Source organism: Oryctolagus cuniculus, chromosome 3 (assembly GCF_964237555.1).
Source record: "Oryctolagus cuniculus chromosome 3, mOryCun1.1, whole genome shotgun sequence".
Lineage (NCBI taxonomy): Eukaryota > Metazoa > Chordata > Mammalia > Lagomorpha > Leporidae > Oryctolagus > Oryctolagus cuniculus.
Window position 1 is genome coordinate 100,157,602 of NC_091434.1, and position 17,906 is coordinate 100,175,507.

Here is a 17,906-nt window from a genome sequence, read left to right on the forward strand (position 1 = left end):
ATGAGTATTTACTTGGTAGTCATACATGGGAGATACATGATGATGAGATAATAAGTGGAGTTTGACCCAGGTGCACTGCACTCTGATTCAACTTGTTCCACCGACACATGTGGAGTTACTCCCTAGTCCCCAAGCTTATAATTAAAATATTCTCTATACTTACTCCAAAAAAAAGTGTGTATAATCCTCTGTTTTGGTTACTATTGCCATGTAACAAAATATACCAAATGCTTAATTAACATAAAGTTTTTATTTTTCTTTTGTTCTGTGGGTAAGGAAATTCAAAAAGTGCTCAGTAGGACATTTTTCACTTGGGATTTTACATGCTGGTATAGTTAGATGATGGCTAAGGCTGTAGTCATTTGAAGACTCCACTGAACTATATGTATATAACACACACCTGGAGGGAACACAGCTGATGCTTGCTGTTGGCTAAGAACTCAGCTGTGGCTGTCATCTGCAGTAGTACATGTCAATTTTCCAGCATGGGATTCTCAGTGTATTTGAATTTCTTACATGAGAGCAGGTGTCTGCCAGAGCAAGCATCCCGCTGGGACCAGCCAAACATTGCATGGTCTTTTCTGACCTATCTTTGAAAGACACATGACATCATTTCTACTGCATCCTGTTCTAATTAATCACCAAGACTTAAAGGAGAAACTGTTAGTACACACATTTTGAGTCCTTGTACTAAAACAGCTTATTTTTCTACTTAATCCTGTGAGGTAAAGGCTATTTTAATGGAAAAAAATTAAAATAAAGTTCTTGGACTGTCCACACAAGCTTGATTAAGGTAGTAAACCAAAAATCAATATTCATGTCCCAGAGAAATGGCAGATAATACTGTTGCCCATAGAATATTAAAGTATTCAATGGTTATAATCTCCTTCATGTTTCCTTCTTAATTTACTAGTATAACCCCTATAAAAAGCCAAATGAATCCTGAAATTTGATAGTGGACTATCAGAAATCCAAATAAAGACTAGGGCCAATTGCTGCAATTGTGGTGGATATGGAAAAAGTGTAATTCATGTATATTATATACCATATATTTTATATATATATATATATATTTTTTTTTTTTTGACAGGCAGAGTGGACAGTGAGAGAGAGAGACAGAGAGAAAGGTCTTCCTTTGCCGTTGGTTCACCCTCCAATGGCCGCCGCGGCCGGCGCACCGCGCTGATCCGATGGCAGGAGACAGGAGCCAGGTGCTTTTCCTGGTCTCCCATGGGGTGCAGGGCCCAAGCACCTGGGCCATCCTCCACTGCACTCCCTGGCCACAGCAGAGAGCTGGCCTGGAAGAGGGGCAACCGGGACAGAATCCGGCGCCCCAACCGGGACTAGAACCCGGTGTGCCGGCGCCGCTAGGCGGAGGATTAGCCTAGTGAGCCGCGGCGCCGGCCCATATATTTTATATATATATGGCATATTATATACCATCACTAATATGAAAAAGGCATTTTTTTCATCTGTCATCAAGGAAGATCAGAGGTACTTAGATTTCACTTAGAATAAATAAAGGTTAAATTTGTAGCCTTTCCCTCGAGTAGAGAAACTCTCCTCTCTCTTACTTGTAGTATAGATTAAAGAGAGCAGAGTCCTATAAATATATTTTGCACAATATCACCTTGTGATTGACATTGTGAGTAAAAGTTGAATCTTGATAAAAACCATGATGTCCAGAAGGTAATAGTTTAAAAACCATGAGGATTTAGGAGCTATGCATATTAGAGAGCCATTTATGGGCCCAGTGGACAGGAAAATACCAAAAAAAAAAAAAAAAAAAAAAAAACCTATCCGGCGCACCGCGCTGATCCGAAGGCAGGAGCCAGGTGCTTCTCCTGGTCTCCCATGGGGTGCACGGCCCAAGTACTTGGGCCATCTTCCACTGCACTCCCTGGCCACAGCAGAGAGCTGGCCTGGAAGAGGGACAACTGGGACAGAATCCGGCACCCCGACCGGGACTAGAACCCGGTGTGCCGGCACCACAGGCGGAGGATTAGCCTAGTGAGCCGCGGCGCTGTACATTGAGATTTAATGCTATAACTAGTACTCAAACAGTATCTTTCACTTTATGTTTCTGTGTGGGAGCAAACTGTTGAAATCTTTACTTAATGTATGCTAAACTGATCTTCTGTATATAAAGAGAAACGAAAATGAATCTTGATGTGAATGGAAGGGGAGAGGGAGTGGGAAAGGGGAGGGTTGTGGGTGGGAGGGACGTTATGGAGGGGAAGCCATTGTAATCCATAAGCTGTACTTTGGAAATTTATATTCATTAAATAAAAGTTTGAAAAAAAAAACCTATCCATAATAAAAACAAATTATTGCAATTATCAACTCCCATCACTGAAAACGAAGCATGTTCCTTGTTTGGCCTTGAGGTTGAGGGAAGAACATTATCCACATGTGAGAATATTATTCCTACTCACTTAGTTGGTGACACAGAAGCCAGTTTGGATAACCACTTATGCAACAAATGACTTTGTAGCAGCTCTAGGCTATAGTATGAACTACACTGCAAACATCGTTGCTGCTTGGGCCCAGAGTTGAGCAGACTCAATGCAGGACTGTATATCCTGTAGCTCTCATACCAAATCTAGCCAACATCTTTTTGTAAACAGAGTTCTCCTGGAACACAGTAGGACCCATATGTTTACATGTTGCTGGTGGATGCCTTTGTATGGAAATAGCAGAGTTAAAGACAGGCAGCCCTTGTTTGTCGCATTCTTATGGGCACAGATTATGGGCACAATTAAAAACACCACCTTTTCAAAACCAGGTTCAAATCTCAGTTTTCTGTGGTGTGTTAAATGTAATTGGCCCAAACAGAGCTGTCAGCTTTTCAGTGCACAAATCACTGTGCAAATAACTGATTCACATAATCAATGCACAATCAATAACTAGTCACTAGGCATCAGTTATTCAGTTCATACGCAGACCTGAAGTTTTGTGTAGTGAACTTTTGTGGTCTCTTTGTTTCCCTCTGATAAACTCATGTGACATTTTATAAAAATGCGTAGTTGAGAGACCAGAAAAGATAACGTTGAATAAGAAAAACTGATAATGCTGGGAGTCAAGTTTGAGCAAAATAAAAAGTTAAAGCAGTAAAAGCTGACTGTGGAAATTGCTGCTATTGAGAAACTCTAACAGTGCAGCTGGAGGAATCTTATGAAAGAGAACCTATCAACAAACTATAAGGGAATCTTCCAAAATTTAAGGAAAATACATATGATGAGGAAACTATGCACGAGTTTCTTTTTTTTTTTTTTTGCAACAAAGTAAGCTTTTAATTTCATTTTTCCATGAACTTTTTGAAGTCCCCTCTTATGCAAAATAGTTGTGATTAAAAAAATGATAGCTCAGAGTAAGTGATGATAGTGAAATCTTCACAATAAGGGGGATTCTTGGAACTAGTTTGTGACACCGGAAGAGTGAAAGCTAACATAATAGAAGCAGACCCAAACTGAGGAGAATGTTAATTCACAAAGTTACAGAAAAGATACTCAGTGTATTTATATTTAGTGATTATACCAAGTAGAAAGCACACATTGTTCAGACTACCCCTGATGCCTTTTTTCAATCAATATTTTCTTATTTTAAAATCATTGCAAATTCACATGTAGTTGGCAATAAAGTGATATTATCTTTTTTTTTTTTTTTTTTTTTGACAGGCAGAGAGGACAGTGAGAGAGAGAGAGAGACAGAGAAGAAGGTCTTCCTTTGCCATTGGTTCACCCTCCAATGGCCGCTGTGGCCGGCGCACCGCGCTGATCCAATGGCAGGAGCCAGGTACTTATCCTGGTCTCCCATGGGGTGCAGGGACCAAGCACTTGGGCCATCCTCCACTGCACTCCCTAGCCACAGCAGAGAGCTGGCCTGGAAGAGGGGAAACCAGGACAGAATCCAGCGCCCCGACCGGGACTAGAACCCGGTGTGCCAGCGCCGCAAGGCGGAGGATTAGCCTAGTGAGCCGTGGCACCAGCCCGTGATATTATCTTGTAACACTGTGATATGATACCACAAGCTGAATGTGTATTTTATTCAAAGAAATAAAACATTATAACTATCAATGTTTCAAGTTCGAAGTCATAGCATACTGAATTAAGATTCCCGTTCTGGTAATCATTTACAGCTGACTGGAATTATTTATTGTTTTGAAAAACCTTTATAGGCTACAAATACATTGTAACTTTATCCATTATTCAGAGGTCTTTGCACAATTTGAATTGCCATTTTTGTAGTATCTTACCACAGTGTAAAACAAAGCCTTCTCAACTGTGGCAGAAACTGAATGCCCCACAAAGCCAAAACTAATTGGTCTAGAATATTATGAGACGCTTGTTGAAGTTTAGAATGTTTGCATTTAGAAGTTTCTATCAACCAACAGAATCTTCAGTTGTATATAGAGAAGCTTTAGGAACTGCAAGGAAAGTCATGTGTTAAATACAACCAAGCAAGCACTTCAAATTAAGAAAGTGAAGTTACAAAGCTTCTAGCATTGAAACAGAGAGGATTCTGTTAAATAGTTGAATAAATTATATTTTTTCCTGTACACATATCTTAGCCAGAATATGGCTGGAATTATTTTGTTTTTGCCCTTTGCTTCATGTCTTTATTTTATAAAAGCAGTAGCATAAGAATTGCATAGTTCCAAGAATTCAGAACAGTTCTTTTAAAATCACATTTTTGTTAATCTGTATAGTTTGATAAAAGCAATTATACTTTTAAAAAATTGAGATGGAAAGGTTGCTGCTTTTCCTATTCTATCTACATAATAGCTATACCAAACAAGTTCATTGTATTAAGACATGCTGTTTTTTTTTCAGTAGAAGGAAATTCACTAAATATAATTTTATTAGCTTTTGCTTTAAGGATTTGGTTAATTATATATACATTTACATTATTCTTTGAAATTTTAAAGGACATCACAGGTTATAATGTTAAATAATTTTTACTAATTTCAGACATGGAAATTGGAGTTAGCACAAGGACAAGAAAAATTGGAGTTCTGTCTGGGTCCCCATTTCCACGCCTATCGCTGCCCAGGGTAATTGATTTGTCACAGTGTATCCATTGTGAACATAAGATAAAAAATAAAGAAAGAATTACTCAGGCAGTCTTTCTTGAACAATATAAATATGAAGTTGGATCAGTAAGAAAATGAAGATGAATGGGAGAAATTTGAGCAATATAGTTTTTATACCATTAGGAAGTCTATTGAGACTTTTACATTAATTTATTTCCACCTTGCTGCATGTCTTTGGGTAATGCACTTAACACCTTTAATCAGAAGTTTTCTCATCTGTAAAATGAAAGTAATAATGGTATTTACCACAAATGTTATTTTGAGAATTAAAAGAAGGATTGCTTGTGAAATGCTTAATAGAAAGCTTAAGGAAAAGTGCTCTGGTAGTTATAATTTATTAATGAGCTCTGAATTCATCCAGCAATCATTTTTGAGGCTAAATATAATATGATGTGATAAGTATTACAAAAGCCATTTGATATACTAAGCAATCAGAGCTGCTTTACCTATTGACAATGCTCTGCTAAGAGAGCCAGGTGAATGACTTCTCATGGTGAATATCATATTGGATCCTGTATGTCTTAATAACGCAAAAATATCAGAGGCAGGATAATAAAGGAAAATTATGGATTGGGAAGTGAAGTCAACAATAAAAAGTGCAAACACAGACAAAGGCCTATAGAATGGAGGTCTCTCTGTATTGCATCTTTTCGTGCACAGACAAAAGAAGACATTCTTGTTTTGCTGGTCTGAACATTTGGTCTTTGGAAATGGGAGGTCTTTTCTCATTCCAGCAGATTCATCATCAGACCAGATAAATTTGATTTCCAGTTGTTTATCTCAGCGTGACCTTCAGCTTCAAGTCTGAAATGTGGGATATAGAAAAAAAAAGAATAAAAATTACCGACCCAGGCTTTGAGAAGCACGAATAAACTTAAAATGACAAATCAAATTTAAAACATTAGAGAATATTTCAATTATTTGTTATATTGACTCAAGATTAAACAAAACAGCATCAATTTGAAAAGTATGTTGCTATAAACAGACAAAAATTAGGAGTTGCTTTTTTTCATTTAAAAATTGTTTATTTATTTGAAAGGCAGAGTTACAGAGAGAGAGGAGAGGCAGAGAGAGAGAGAGAGATCTTACATCCAGTGGTTCACTCCCCAAATGGCCACAATGGCCAGGGCTGGGCCAGACCAAAGCCAGGAGTCAGGAGCTTCTTCCAGTTCTCCCATGTGTGTGGCAAGGGCCCAAGTACTTGGACTGTTTCAGCTGCTTTCCCAGGCCATTAGCAGGGAACTGAATTGGCAGTAGAACAGTATGACATGAACCTGCACCCATATGGCAGCAGCATCTCAGGCAGCTGTTTAACCTGTTACACCAAAAGGCTGGCTCCTTGAATTTTTTTCTTCTAATTGTATTGTTGCCAGATTTTCAAGTAAGACATGAAGGTGAGATGAACATATAACCTGATTTAAAAACTGGTAAATGGGCCTGCACTGTGGCTCAGCAGGTTAACGCCCTGGCCTGAAGCACCAGCATCCCATATGGGTGCCAGTTCAAGACCCGGCTGCTCCACTTCCAATCCAGCTCTCTGCTATGGCATGGGAGCCCAGGAAGAAGCTCCTGGCTCCTGGCTTTGGATCAGCGCAGCTCTGGCCATTTTGGCCAACTGGGGAGTGAACAAGCAGACGGAAGACCTTTCTCTCTCTCTCTGTGTAACTCTGACTTTCAAGTAAATAAATATCTTTAAAAAAAATGGTACAGCATTTGAATAGATGTTTTCTCTAAAGAAGACACATAAAAGGCCACTGATATCTGTAAAGATGCTCAACATCATTGATCATCAGACAAATGCAAAGCAAAATGAGAATGAGTTACTGCCTCAGGGACTTTCAATGATGCTGTGAAGAGGCTGAAAGATAAATGTTGGTGAGGATGAGAAAAAAAGGGTAATGTAACACTATTGGTGGGAAGGTAGATTGGGCTAGCTCTTATGAAAATATAGAATCGAAGTATCATATAAATAAGTATCATATTTAAAATAAATATAACAACATAACTATAAATAAGAGGTACCTTTCTCTGAAGGGAGGAGAGAACTTCCACTTTGACTACAACCTTGTCTAAATATGATCAGAGTCGGTGAACTCAAAAGGCTTCCATAGCCTTGGCAACTCATGACAAGAGCCTAGGGTGATTATTGATGCCATAAACAAGAGTGTCAATTTGTTAAGTCAACAACAGGAGTCACTGTGCACTTACTCCTCATGTAGGATCTCTGTCCTTAATGTGCTGTACATTGCGATTTAATGCTATAACTAGTACTCAAACAGTATTTTTCACTTTGTGTTTCTATGTGGGTGCAAACTGTTGAAACCTTCACTTAATATATGCTAGACTGATCTTCTGTATATAAAGAGAATTCAAAATGAATCTTGATGTGAATGGAAGGGGAGAGGGAGTGGGAAAGGGGAGGGTTTCGGGTGGGAGGGAAGTTATGGTGGGGGAAGCCATTGTAATCCATAAGCTGTACTTTGGAAATTTATATTCATTAAATAAAAGTTAAAAAAAGAATATTCTCAGTAATCCCTCCCTGGACACATCCCCAAAGAAAAAGAAATTACTGTCTCATAAAGTTGTCTACACTCCCATGTTTGCAGCAGCAGTATCCACAATAACCAAGATGTGGAAACAATGTAAGTGTCCATTGGCAAATGCAAAAAGAGGTGTGGCACATGTGAGTATAAAGTAGAATATTATTGAACACATAAAAAGAACAAGATCTTGCTATTGGCTAAAGACAGAAGAGACTGAAGTACATCATGTTAAGTGAAATAAGTCAGACATTGAGAAATGCTTGATCTAAATTATATGTGGAATTTAAAAGCAAAAAGTAAATATGCACAGAGAACAACATAGTGGTTACGTGGAGTGGAAGAAGGTTACAATGAGGAGATACAGGTGGGAGGATTAAAAACCAGCAGATATGTAAGATGAACAAGTGTTAAAATTTAATGTTCAGTGTAAGCACTATAGTTAATAAAATTAAATTGTAAACCTTAAATTTGCACAATAGAATTTATTTTAAAAAGTTAGAAAATAAATATTTCACTGTATAGTGAAATGTAACTTAGGGAATGTGAGCTGGATAAATTAAGAATATTGAAACAAGATAAAAGAAAAAAGTGAACATCTGCATTAATACTATGAAGGTAGAAATCAAAACAATACAAAATAAGTTGAAGAAATAATGTTGAGGAAATTCCTGAGACACTCTCCTATAAAGAGAAGTATTTGCAAAAAATTTCAGTGATGAAAGAAAAAAGAGAAAACAAAAATAAACAAAAGAAGAACCAAAAAGGAGCATGATGGAGCTTATCAGTATGAGGAAATATTCTCATATATTCTGATTTGGGTGGTGGCTATGTGGCTGTGTCCAGTGCAATGCAGACTCACCAGTTTTAAGTTGACAACTTGATACGTTTTGCAAAATTTGCCAAGTCATGTAATTACAACCACATTCATGATACCAAACTGTATTCATATGGTAGCTGATAGGCATATGTAACTGTTGAGCAATTGATATTAAGAGGTGCTGTAAGATGAGGTGGGTTTTTTACCTAGTGGTTAAGGCATGGACATCCCACATCAAAATTTTTGGCTTCAAATTCCATTTTTGTCTCCTGACTCCAGCTTCCTACTAATACATACCCTGATGGGCAAAAGTGATGGCTAAAATAGTTGGGTCCCTGACAACCATATAGGAGACTGGATTATGTTCTTGGGTCCTGGCTTCAGCTTGGCCCAATCTGGGCCATTGTGGACTTTTGGGGAGTGACCTAGTGAATGGGAGCTCTTTCTGTCTCTGTTTCTCTGCCTCCAAAAACAAAACAAAACAAACAAACAAAGGGGTGCTGTGATTGAAAGATGGCATCTGAGTTTTAAAGACACATTACAGACATATACAAAGATCATAAATACTAACTTTTTACAATGACTGCACATTGAAATTATTGCGTTGTGTATATATGAGGGGTCTTCCAAAAGTTCATGGAAAATACATATTAAAATACGCATGGATTGCAATCTTTGCCTGAAAATCTTTTTTATTTATTTTAAAAAGCAGAGGGTCAGAGTCAGAGAGAGATCAACAGTTCACTGTTTCACTACCTAAAATTACACAAAACAGGCAAGGCTCTGCCAGACTGTATCCAGGAGCCAAGAACGTACTTCAGGTTTCTCACTTGAGTGGCAGGAATCCAGCTACCTGATCTGCCAAATGCTGCTTCCTGGGGTGCGTATTACCACAAAGCGAGGACAAGGGGAGCTAGGAATTGAACCCAAGCACGTCAACAAAGGGCGCGGGCATCCTGAACACTGGTTTTCACTGCCACGAGAAATGCTCATCCCTAGCTTGTGCTTTAATTTCATTTTCCCAAAACCTTTTCAACATATCTTCATATTAGCTTATATAAAATATTGTTAAAATTAGTCATACTTGTTCTTTTTTATTTTTAATGTGACTAGTAGAAAATTTAAAATGATACACATGTCTTACGTTATAGTTCTAGTGAATAATGCTGTTACAACATTTAATATAATTATAGATATTTAATTCTACCAACTGTTTGTTTTCTATTTGTCCCATCTGAGTCTCTTCTCCAGTCTTTCTTTCCACTAACTTAATACTTGGGTTTCCATTTTATCTCCAATACTGGCTTATATGTTCATTTATCATGAAATAAAAGCACATCTTTTCCTCATATTCTCCAGGCATCCATATGGATGGCAGAAAACCAAGTATTCGAGTCATTACTGCCTCCAAGGAAGTGCATTAGCAGGAGATTGGATGTGCAGTAATGGAGCCAAGACCTGAACCAGCACTCCAACGGGGATATAAGCATCCCAAGTGGTGACTGATGGGTAGGCCAAACGTTAGCCCATTGTTTGGACGTTAACGTTCCTTTCCCCTGTGTTTTATTTTGGATACTTCTTAATGCTAAATATTTCATTCTTATTTTTTCCTTAATATCACATTTCTGTTAATTTCATCCATATTTTTCACTTCTGGTACTGAATTTTCTCTGATTTTCCCTTTCTGTTTTTTTTTTTTTTCTTTATTTAAAAAAAAAGACTGTTTATTTGAAAGTCAGAGTTACTAAGAAAGGCAGAGGAAGAGGGAAAGAGAGAGAGAGAGAGAGAGAGAGAGACCCTCCATACACTGGTTCACTTCCCAGATGGCTTTAACCACCAGGGCTGGGCTAGGCCAAAGCCAGGGGGAAGGAACTTCAACCTTTTCTCCAACATGGGTGGCAAGAGCCCAAGCACTTGGGCCATTTCTGCTACTTTTCCAAGGCCATTAGCAGGAAGCTGGATCAGAAGTAGAGCAGCCGGGACATGAACCAGCACCCATAGGAGATCCTGGCATCACAGATGGTGGCTTTACTTGTTACAACGCCAGCCCCTGTGTCCTTTTTATACCATGTACTTGTATTTCCCTTCTGAGGTTTGTGTTTTCCTCCACCTTTTAAAACATATGGAAGGCTACTTTTTTTTTTTATATTTCTGAATCTCTGCTTTAACAATGCAAATTTAGATAACACAAATTTATAAATTAAATATGTAATGTAATTTGGGGGTCTGTATTGGTTATAATGCGGGCTTATGTTTTGCATTGATTGCGATTTGGGAGTCTGTTTGTATTGATGTAAATTTGGGGCCTGTTTCATACTGATTGTATTTTCCCTGGTTATAGGTCATATTTTCCTCTCTTCCAGCATGTCTTTTAACATAGATCCCAGGCAGTATGAATGCTGCATTCTTTAGATTTTAGTAGCATTGTGTTGCTTTAAATAGTGTTAAATGTTTTTTCTGGAATATAGTTAACATACTTGGGGTTTGTTGAACTTTTTCGAGGCTTGCTTTTACACTCCGTCAGATCACCGAAAGCAGTCTTTAATCTGGGACTAATCTAGCTATAGGTACTGGTAAAGTACTTCTAACTGTGCAAACTTTGGAATTTTTGAGCCTAATGCTTCATGACACATCTTCCCCTAAGTGTGTAGCTTCTTTTAACGTATACATTGATCAGTACTCATGTGAGGAGCTGAGAAGAAACCTTTTTGGGTCTCTGTACCCATCCTTTTGTGCAGCAATCTCCTTCCTATTATTATGCCACAATATAGCCACCATCATCTCCCCAAATTTTGATCTCTTTCTCCTTGTATAAGTGATCACCAAGTTCTTTCTAGGTTTCCTCTCCCTGCACTATAGCTAGGAAGGAAGCTGAGGCAAAGACATGGCACTCTGCATCTGCTGTACTCACTTGAGGGTCCCCTTCTTTGCTACAGATTAAAAACACACACACACACAAAAAAAACTATTTCTAATATATTATCCAATTTCTCAGTTGTTTCAGAGACATAAACTCAATTCCATTTAATTTATCCAGACACAAAGTGAAAATAAATAATTATTTTTGATTGATTTGTTTACATATTACACTGACTCTAGATTCAGAGGTTGTTTCTAAGAGGCTCAGAGAGTTATTCATTAACACAGATAATACAGGAAAAAAAATACCTGAAAAGCTTTGTATGTATTGAGTAGTGAACAATGTAAAGAAACATAGCAAAAAAATAATAAGCTCTTAAATGATTGATTATTTGCACAGATAAATTACTAATTTGGCAATAGGCAGAATTTTGGATTATATGCCTAGTACTTTTTTGAGAACAGAGAATCTTGAGAAATAATGTGAAGATTAGATTCAATATGCTTGTACAGAGAAGTCAAATATTCACCTTTTCGTCTCTGAAGAAAACCCAAACCAGCTACTCCTAGAGAGGAGACTTATACACAGTAAGAGAACAGTAGGAATACAGCAGAAAATCCTAAGAAGGCACAGCAGCATAGAGAGCAAAAACACCAGACTGGCAGTGGTGGCTGAATCTCTGGTTCCAGGGTCTGGAGGATTCACTGTTGCGGGGAAGGGTGCACAGGAAAACATCAGCAGAACCCATCTGCATTGATGATACAGGAAACCCTCCTGAGAGAGGAATTGAGCCACTACAGAGCAACAGCTCAGAAAGGGGAGCTCCCTGGAAAACTCAAAGCTCCTTTTCTTCAGAAAAGGGACTCACATCGTCCCCCCCCCCCCCAACACACACCAAGCCTCTGAGCAAGGAGGTATGGCACCATCTTGAGAAGGCACTCGATGTCACAATACATACTGTGCTGGGAGACAGAAGCCCTTGCTGTTTTCTTCCCAGCACCTGCAAGAATTCTGAATTCTAGAAAGACAGAGTGAGCCCCACAGGCCCAGGAGGGAGCAATGGCAACCCCAGTCTTTAGTCCTCACGGTGCTCTGCACCTCAGCAGACAGAGGGAACAGCGTAGCTGGGCTAGCCAACTCATAGAATTTTGGAGGTAGGAGTGCCTGCCACCTGCCACCTCAGAATCAAGGTAATGATCCTCCCCACTTCCCCAACCCTGCCTACTGGAACTATTACATAAGGCAGCTGGAGCCTGTGCACAGGGGACTCAGTCAGGGCTCCTGTGCACCTGCTCAGTCCGGCTGTAGAGACCCAGTGCTCCTTGTATACTAGTGACAGTTCTTGCTGTATGTTCTGAGTACACAATGGGGAGTATGTCAGTGCTCTGGACCATGTACTCTTCTGGGTAGAGTAAGTTCACTGGTATCACGTACCCACTCCACTGGCATATTGAGGGTTTGGTGGACTAAACTCTACACCAGCCAGCTCCAGTCACCCCCACCATACACAAACACACACCCCACTGTAGTCAGAGTTGTTGCATCTTGCCCATCTCGTGTTACTCTGAAATCCTATTCCTCCCATAATCATTGGCCAGAGCTCTCTGTATGGATTCAGTGAATGAGCATGGGTCTTGCTTGTTAGTTCTGTGCTCTGTCTAGTTTAGCAATACCTTCCTCACTGGGACTTTACACTGGGCTCTCCATGCCCCATCTAACACAGTACATTGTTCCTGCTTGCTGGAATCTCAAACCAAGTTTCTGTGCTTTGCCCAAGTCATGCAGAGAAGCTGGCAGTTTTTAGGTGCTGCTGCTAACTTGTTTCGCAAGCTCAAGATTTCTACATCCTACCTACTCCAGCAAGGTGTTCACTGGGAGTCGCCTGGCTTCTTTTTCTTTTTTTTTATTTAAAGATTTATTTATTTTACTTTAAAGGCAGAATTACAGAGAGAGAGGGAGGGACAGACAGAATGATCTTCCAACAGCTAGTTAACTCCCCAGTGGCTGCAATGGCTGGAGCTGGGCAGATCTCAAGCTAGGAGCCAGGAGCCAGGAGCCTGGGGCTTCTTGCGGGTCTCCCCCTGTGGGTGCAGGGGCACAAGTACTTAGGCCATCTTCTGCTGCTTTCCCAGACACATTATCAAGGGGCTGGATTGGAAGTGGAGCAGCTGGGACTTGAATCGATGTTCAGGTGGGATTCCAGTGCCACAGGCAGCAGATTTACCTGCTATGCCACAGCGCCCAACCCCGGACTTCTTTTTCTGTGGTCACAGAGCCCAAGTCACTCTTACTAGTCCAGTCACCCTCTCAGACAGCATCTGTGGTAAGCAGTGGATCCACCCCGCATTAGTGTGACTCCTGGTGGTCTAGAGCTGAGCAGTCGATAGGAGTCTTTAAGACCACCTGGCTCCTATAGCCAGCACTGATCTCCCCAATTCAGCTTCTGACTTGGATATTGGCTGGGAGTCTACATGTCAGGTGCATCTATAACATCAGCCTGCTTGCGAAACATAAGACACTCTTCATCCCAGTCTTTCCTCCAGAGATGGCTGGGGATCTCAGTAAAAAGGAGCTCAGTGACCACAGTGAGCCACAGGAGTAACAAAGATCCCTGCTTCAGCTACTACCATCAACTATACAAATAAAGACAGAGAGAAGACTACATGATAGAATGCAACTAGAACTAAAGCTAAAGCAGTCACCAAACCTATACCCACAGGCACATTTCAGGGAAAAACCTTCAATAAACAAAAAAAACCCTCCAAAAGTGATAGAAACAATTGATTCCCCAGAAGTACAAAAATCAGCATAGAGAAGAGCCCATGAGCGTATTTTAGGTATAGAAAGCCAAGACACTGTGGCAAAAAAAAAAAAAAAAAAAAAAAAAAACACAACAAAAACCTAAATGAAAGATCTCTGTGAGTGAGATCCCAGTGGAAAGAATGGGCCATCAAAGAAGGAGGTACCTTTCTCTGAAGGGAGGAGAGAACTTCCACTTTGACTATGACCCTATTGGAATAAGATCGAAGTCAGCGAACTCAAAAGGCTTCCATAGCCTTGGCAACGCATGACTAGAGCCTAGGGAGATTACTGACGCCATAAACAAGAGTGTCAAATTGTTAAATCAACAACAGGAGTCACTGTGCATTTACTCCCCATGTAGGATCTCTGTCCTTAATGTGTTGTTCAATGTGAATTAATGCTACAACTAGTACTGAAACAGTATTTTACACTTTATGTTCTGTGTGGGTGCAAACTGATGAAATCATTACTTAATATATACTAAATTGATCTTCTGTGTATAAAGATAATTTTAAATGAATTTTGATGTGAATGGGATGGGAGAGGGAGAGAGAGATGGGATGGTTGTGGGTGGGAGGGAAGTTATGGGGGGAAAAGCCTCTGTACTTTGGAAATTTATATTTATTAAATAAAAGTTAAAAAATAAATATATTATGAAGATAAAAAAACAAATAAAATGAAAATAAATTAAAAATCAGCATAGAAACAGAACATATGAATGAGCAAGAAAATAAAGTCCTCAGAAGAGACACAATAATGCATTACTAGACTGTGAAGAAATAGAGATGGATGAAATCCCCGAGAAAGAATTCTAAAGAAAGATTGGGAGGTACTCAAAAAGATACAAGAGAACACAGATAAACAAACAATGTAGTAAAATCAGAAAGTCAGTGCAAGACATGGATGGGAAATCCTGCAGAAAGGTGGAGATATTGGGAAAAAATAGCAGAAATATTATAAATGAAAATTCATTAAGTCAAATAAAAAGAGAGACAAGCCTTATAAACAGATGAGATCAAGTAGAAGAAGGAATATCTGATGTAAACGACAGGTCTTCTGAAATATCTCTGTTAGACTTAAAAAAAGAAAGGAAAATTTTAAAAGAACAAAACAGGTTGTTGGATGTCTGGGATGCCATGAAATAGTCCAATATACAAGTGTTGGTAATTTCTGAAGGAATAGGAAAAAAAAAAGAATGGCTTACTAAAACCTCTGCAGTGGCGTAATGGGTAAAGCTGCCTAAAAAACCAGCATCCCATGTGGATGCTTGTTCTAGTCCCATCTGCTCCACTTCTGATCAAGCTTCCTGATAATGCACTTGGAAAGCAGCAGAAGATGACCCAAGTACTTGGGCCCCTGCCACCTGTGGGAGAGCCAGATGAAGCTTCTGGCTTCTGGCTTCATCTTGGCCCAGCCCCAGCTTTGGGGACCATTTAGGAAGTGAAGCAGTGGATAGAAAATTCATTCATTCATTCTGTGTGTGTGTATGTGTGTGTGTGTGTGTGTCTTACCTCTCCCCTCTTTGTAACTCTGCCTTTCAAATAAATAATATAAATCTTTAAAAAAAAACGAAAAAGAAAGCGTTTTCAATGAAATAATGGCAAAAAGCTTCCCCAATTTGGAGAAAGATATGGACATTGAAATACAGGAAGCTTATGAAAGTCCCAAATAGACATGATCAGAAAAGAAACTTTCTAGGACAAATAACAGGCACATTTTCAAAAAAAAAATAATCCTGATATTTGTAGGAGAAAAGCTGTATGTCACATTTAAAAGAAGTCACAACAGACTGAGATCAGATTTCTGGACAACAATCCTACAGGCCTGGAGAGAAGGGAGAGGAGGAAAAACTGGACAGTCCAGGAAACTTTACTCAGTGAAGTTCTCATTCATATATGAAGGTGAAATAGAGACCTTCTAAGGTAAGCAAAAATGAAATGCATTCACCACAACCCAGGAGCTTTACAGAGGATAGTTAATGAACAAGAGAAAGACAAGCATTATCATGAAAGAATGTGAAAGCAGGAAACCTATAAGTAAAAGAACAAAGACAAATGCATTACTTATCAATAATAGCCTTTAATATAGTTGACTAAATCCCTCAATTAAAATATACAGATTAGCTGAATGGATAAAAAATAGAAAATAAAGGCCCAACTGTGTGCTGTCTAGTAGAAACAACAGAGCTAAACCACACTGTCCACCAAATGAACCAAATAGACATCTATAAAACATTTCCTCCCACAGCTGAAGAATAATCATTCTTTTCATCAGTTCATGGAAAATTCTCTAGGGTAGACCATTTGCTAGGTCATAAAACAAGTATCAACAAATTTTAAAAGATTGAAAACATATATTGTATCTTTTTGACTCCAATGAGTGAAGCCAGAAATCAACAATCAAAAGTAAGAGTGAACAACATGCTTCTGATGAACTATAACTCATTGAAGAAATCAAAAGATAACTTTTAAAAACTCCTTTAAACTAAGCAAGGTGAAAACACAACAAATCAAAATCATGGGACATAGAAAAAGCAATGTTAAGAGGAAAGTTTATAGCCATGTGTACCTATATCAAAGCAATGGAGAGCTATCAAATAAAAAATGTAACAATACTCCTCAAAACCTAAAAAAATAAGTAATAATTAACATCAATTCTCATACTATTCCAAACAATCAAAATGGAGAGAACCCTTTCAAACTCATTCTATGAAGCAAGTATTACCTTAATTTCCAAAGAAAGATATAGCAAAAAAGAAAAACAAAAAACTAATATTCCTGAAAATATAGATGCAAATGGAAAGCCAAGACATTGTGGCAAAAAAAAAAAAAAATCCATGAACCTAAATGAAAGATCTCTGTGAGTGAGATCCCAGTGGAAAGAATGGGCCATCAAAGAAGGAGGTACCTTTCTCTGAAGGGAGGAGAGAACTTCCACTTTGACTACGACCTTGTCTAAATACAGTCAGAGTTGGTGAACTCAAGAGGTTTCCATAGCCTTGGAAACTCATGACAAGAGCCTAGGGTGATTACTGATGCCAAATAAGAGTATCAGTTGTTAAATCAACAACAGGAGTCACTGTGCACTTACTCCCCATGTAGCATCTCTGTCCTTAATATGTTGTACTATGAGAATTAACGGTATAACTAGTACTCAAAAAATACTTTATACTTTGTGTTTCTGTGTGGGTGCAAACTGTTGAAATCTTTACGTAACATATACTAAATTAATCTTCTGTATATAAAGAGAATTGAAAATGAATCTTGATATGAATGGGATGGGAGAGGGAGCGGGAGATGGGATGGTTGCGGGTGGGAGGGAGGTTATGGGGGGAAAAGGAGCTATAATCCAAAAGTTGTACTTTGGAAATTTATATTTATTAAATAAAAGTTAAAAAAATGTCAAAAATAGGCTGGCACCATGGCTCACTAGGTTAATCTTCCGCCTGAGGTGCTGGCACCCTGGGTTCTAGTCCCTGTTGGGGTGACGCTTCTGTCCCAGTTGCTCCTCTTCCAGTCCAGCTCTCTGCTATGGCCTGGGAAGGCAGTGAAGGATGGCCCAAGTGCTTGGGTCCCTGCACCTGCATAGGAGACCTGGAGGAAGCACCTGGCTCCTGGCTTTAGATCGGCGCAGTGCTGGCCATGGCGGCCATTAGGGGAGTGAACTAATGGAAGGAAGACCTTTCTCTCTGTCTCTCTCTCTCTCACTGTCTAACTCTGCCTGTCAAAAAATAAAAAAAATTAAAAATATCAAAAATAAAATGCTGAAGATAACTCCAAAAAAAAAGAGAAT

The 17,906-nt window shown here is 39.1% G+C and overlaps 1 long non-coding RNA gene across 1 annotated transcript in view; it reads left to right on the forward strand.

The window, feature by feature from the left end:
- The window catches only part of LOC138849175 (uncharacterized), a 283,599-nt gene that overhangs the window by 222,063 nt on the left and 43,630 nt on the right, over window positions 1-17,906 (forward strand). Inside the window, exon 3 of the long non-coding RNA XR_011387597.1 lies at window positions 9,812-9,961. This is a non-coding gene — a long non-coding RNA (uncharacterized lncRNA). The remainder of the gene's footprint in view (window positions 1-9,811; window positions 9,962-17,906) is intronic.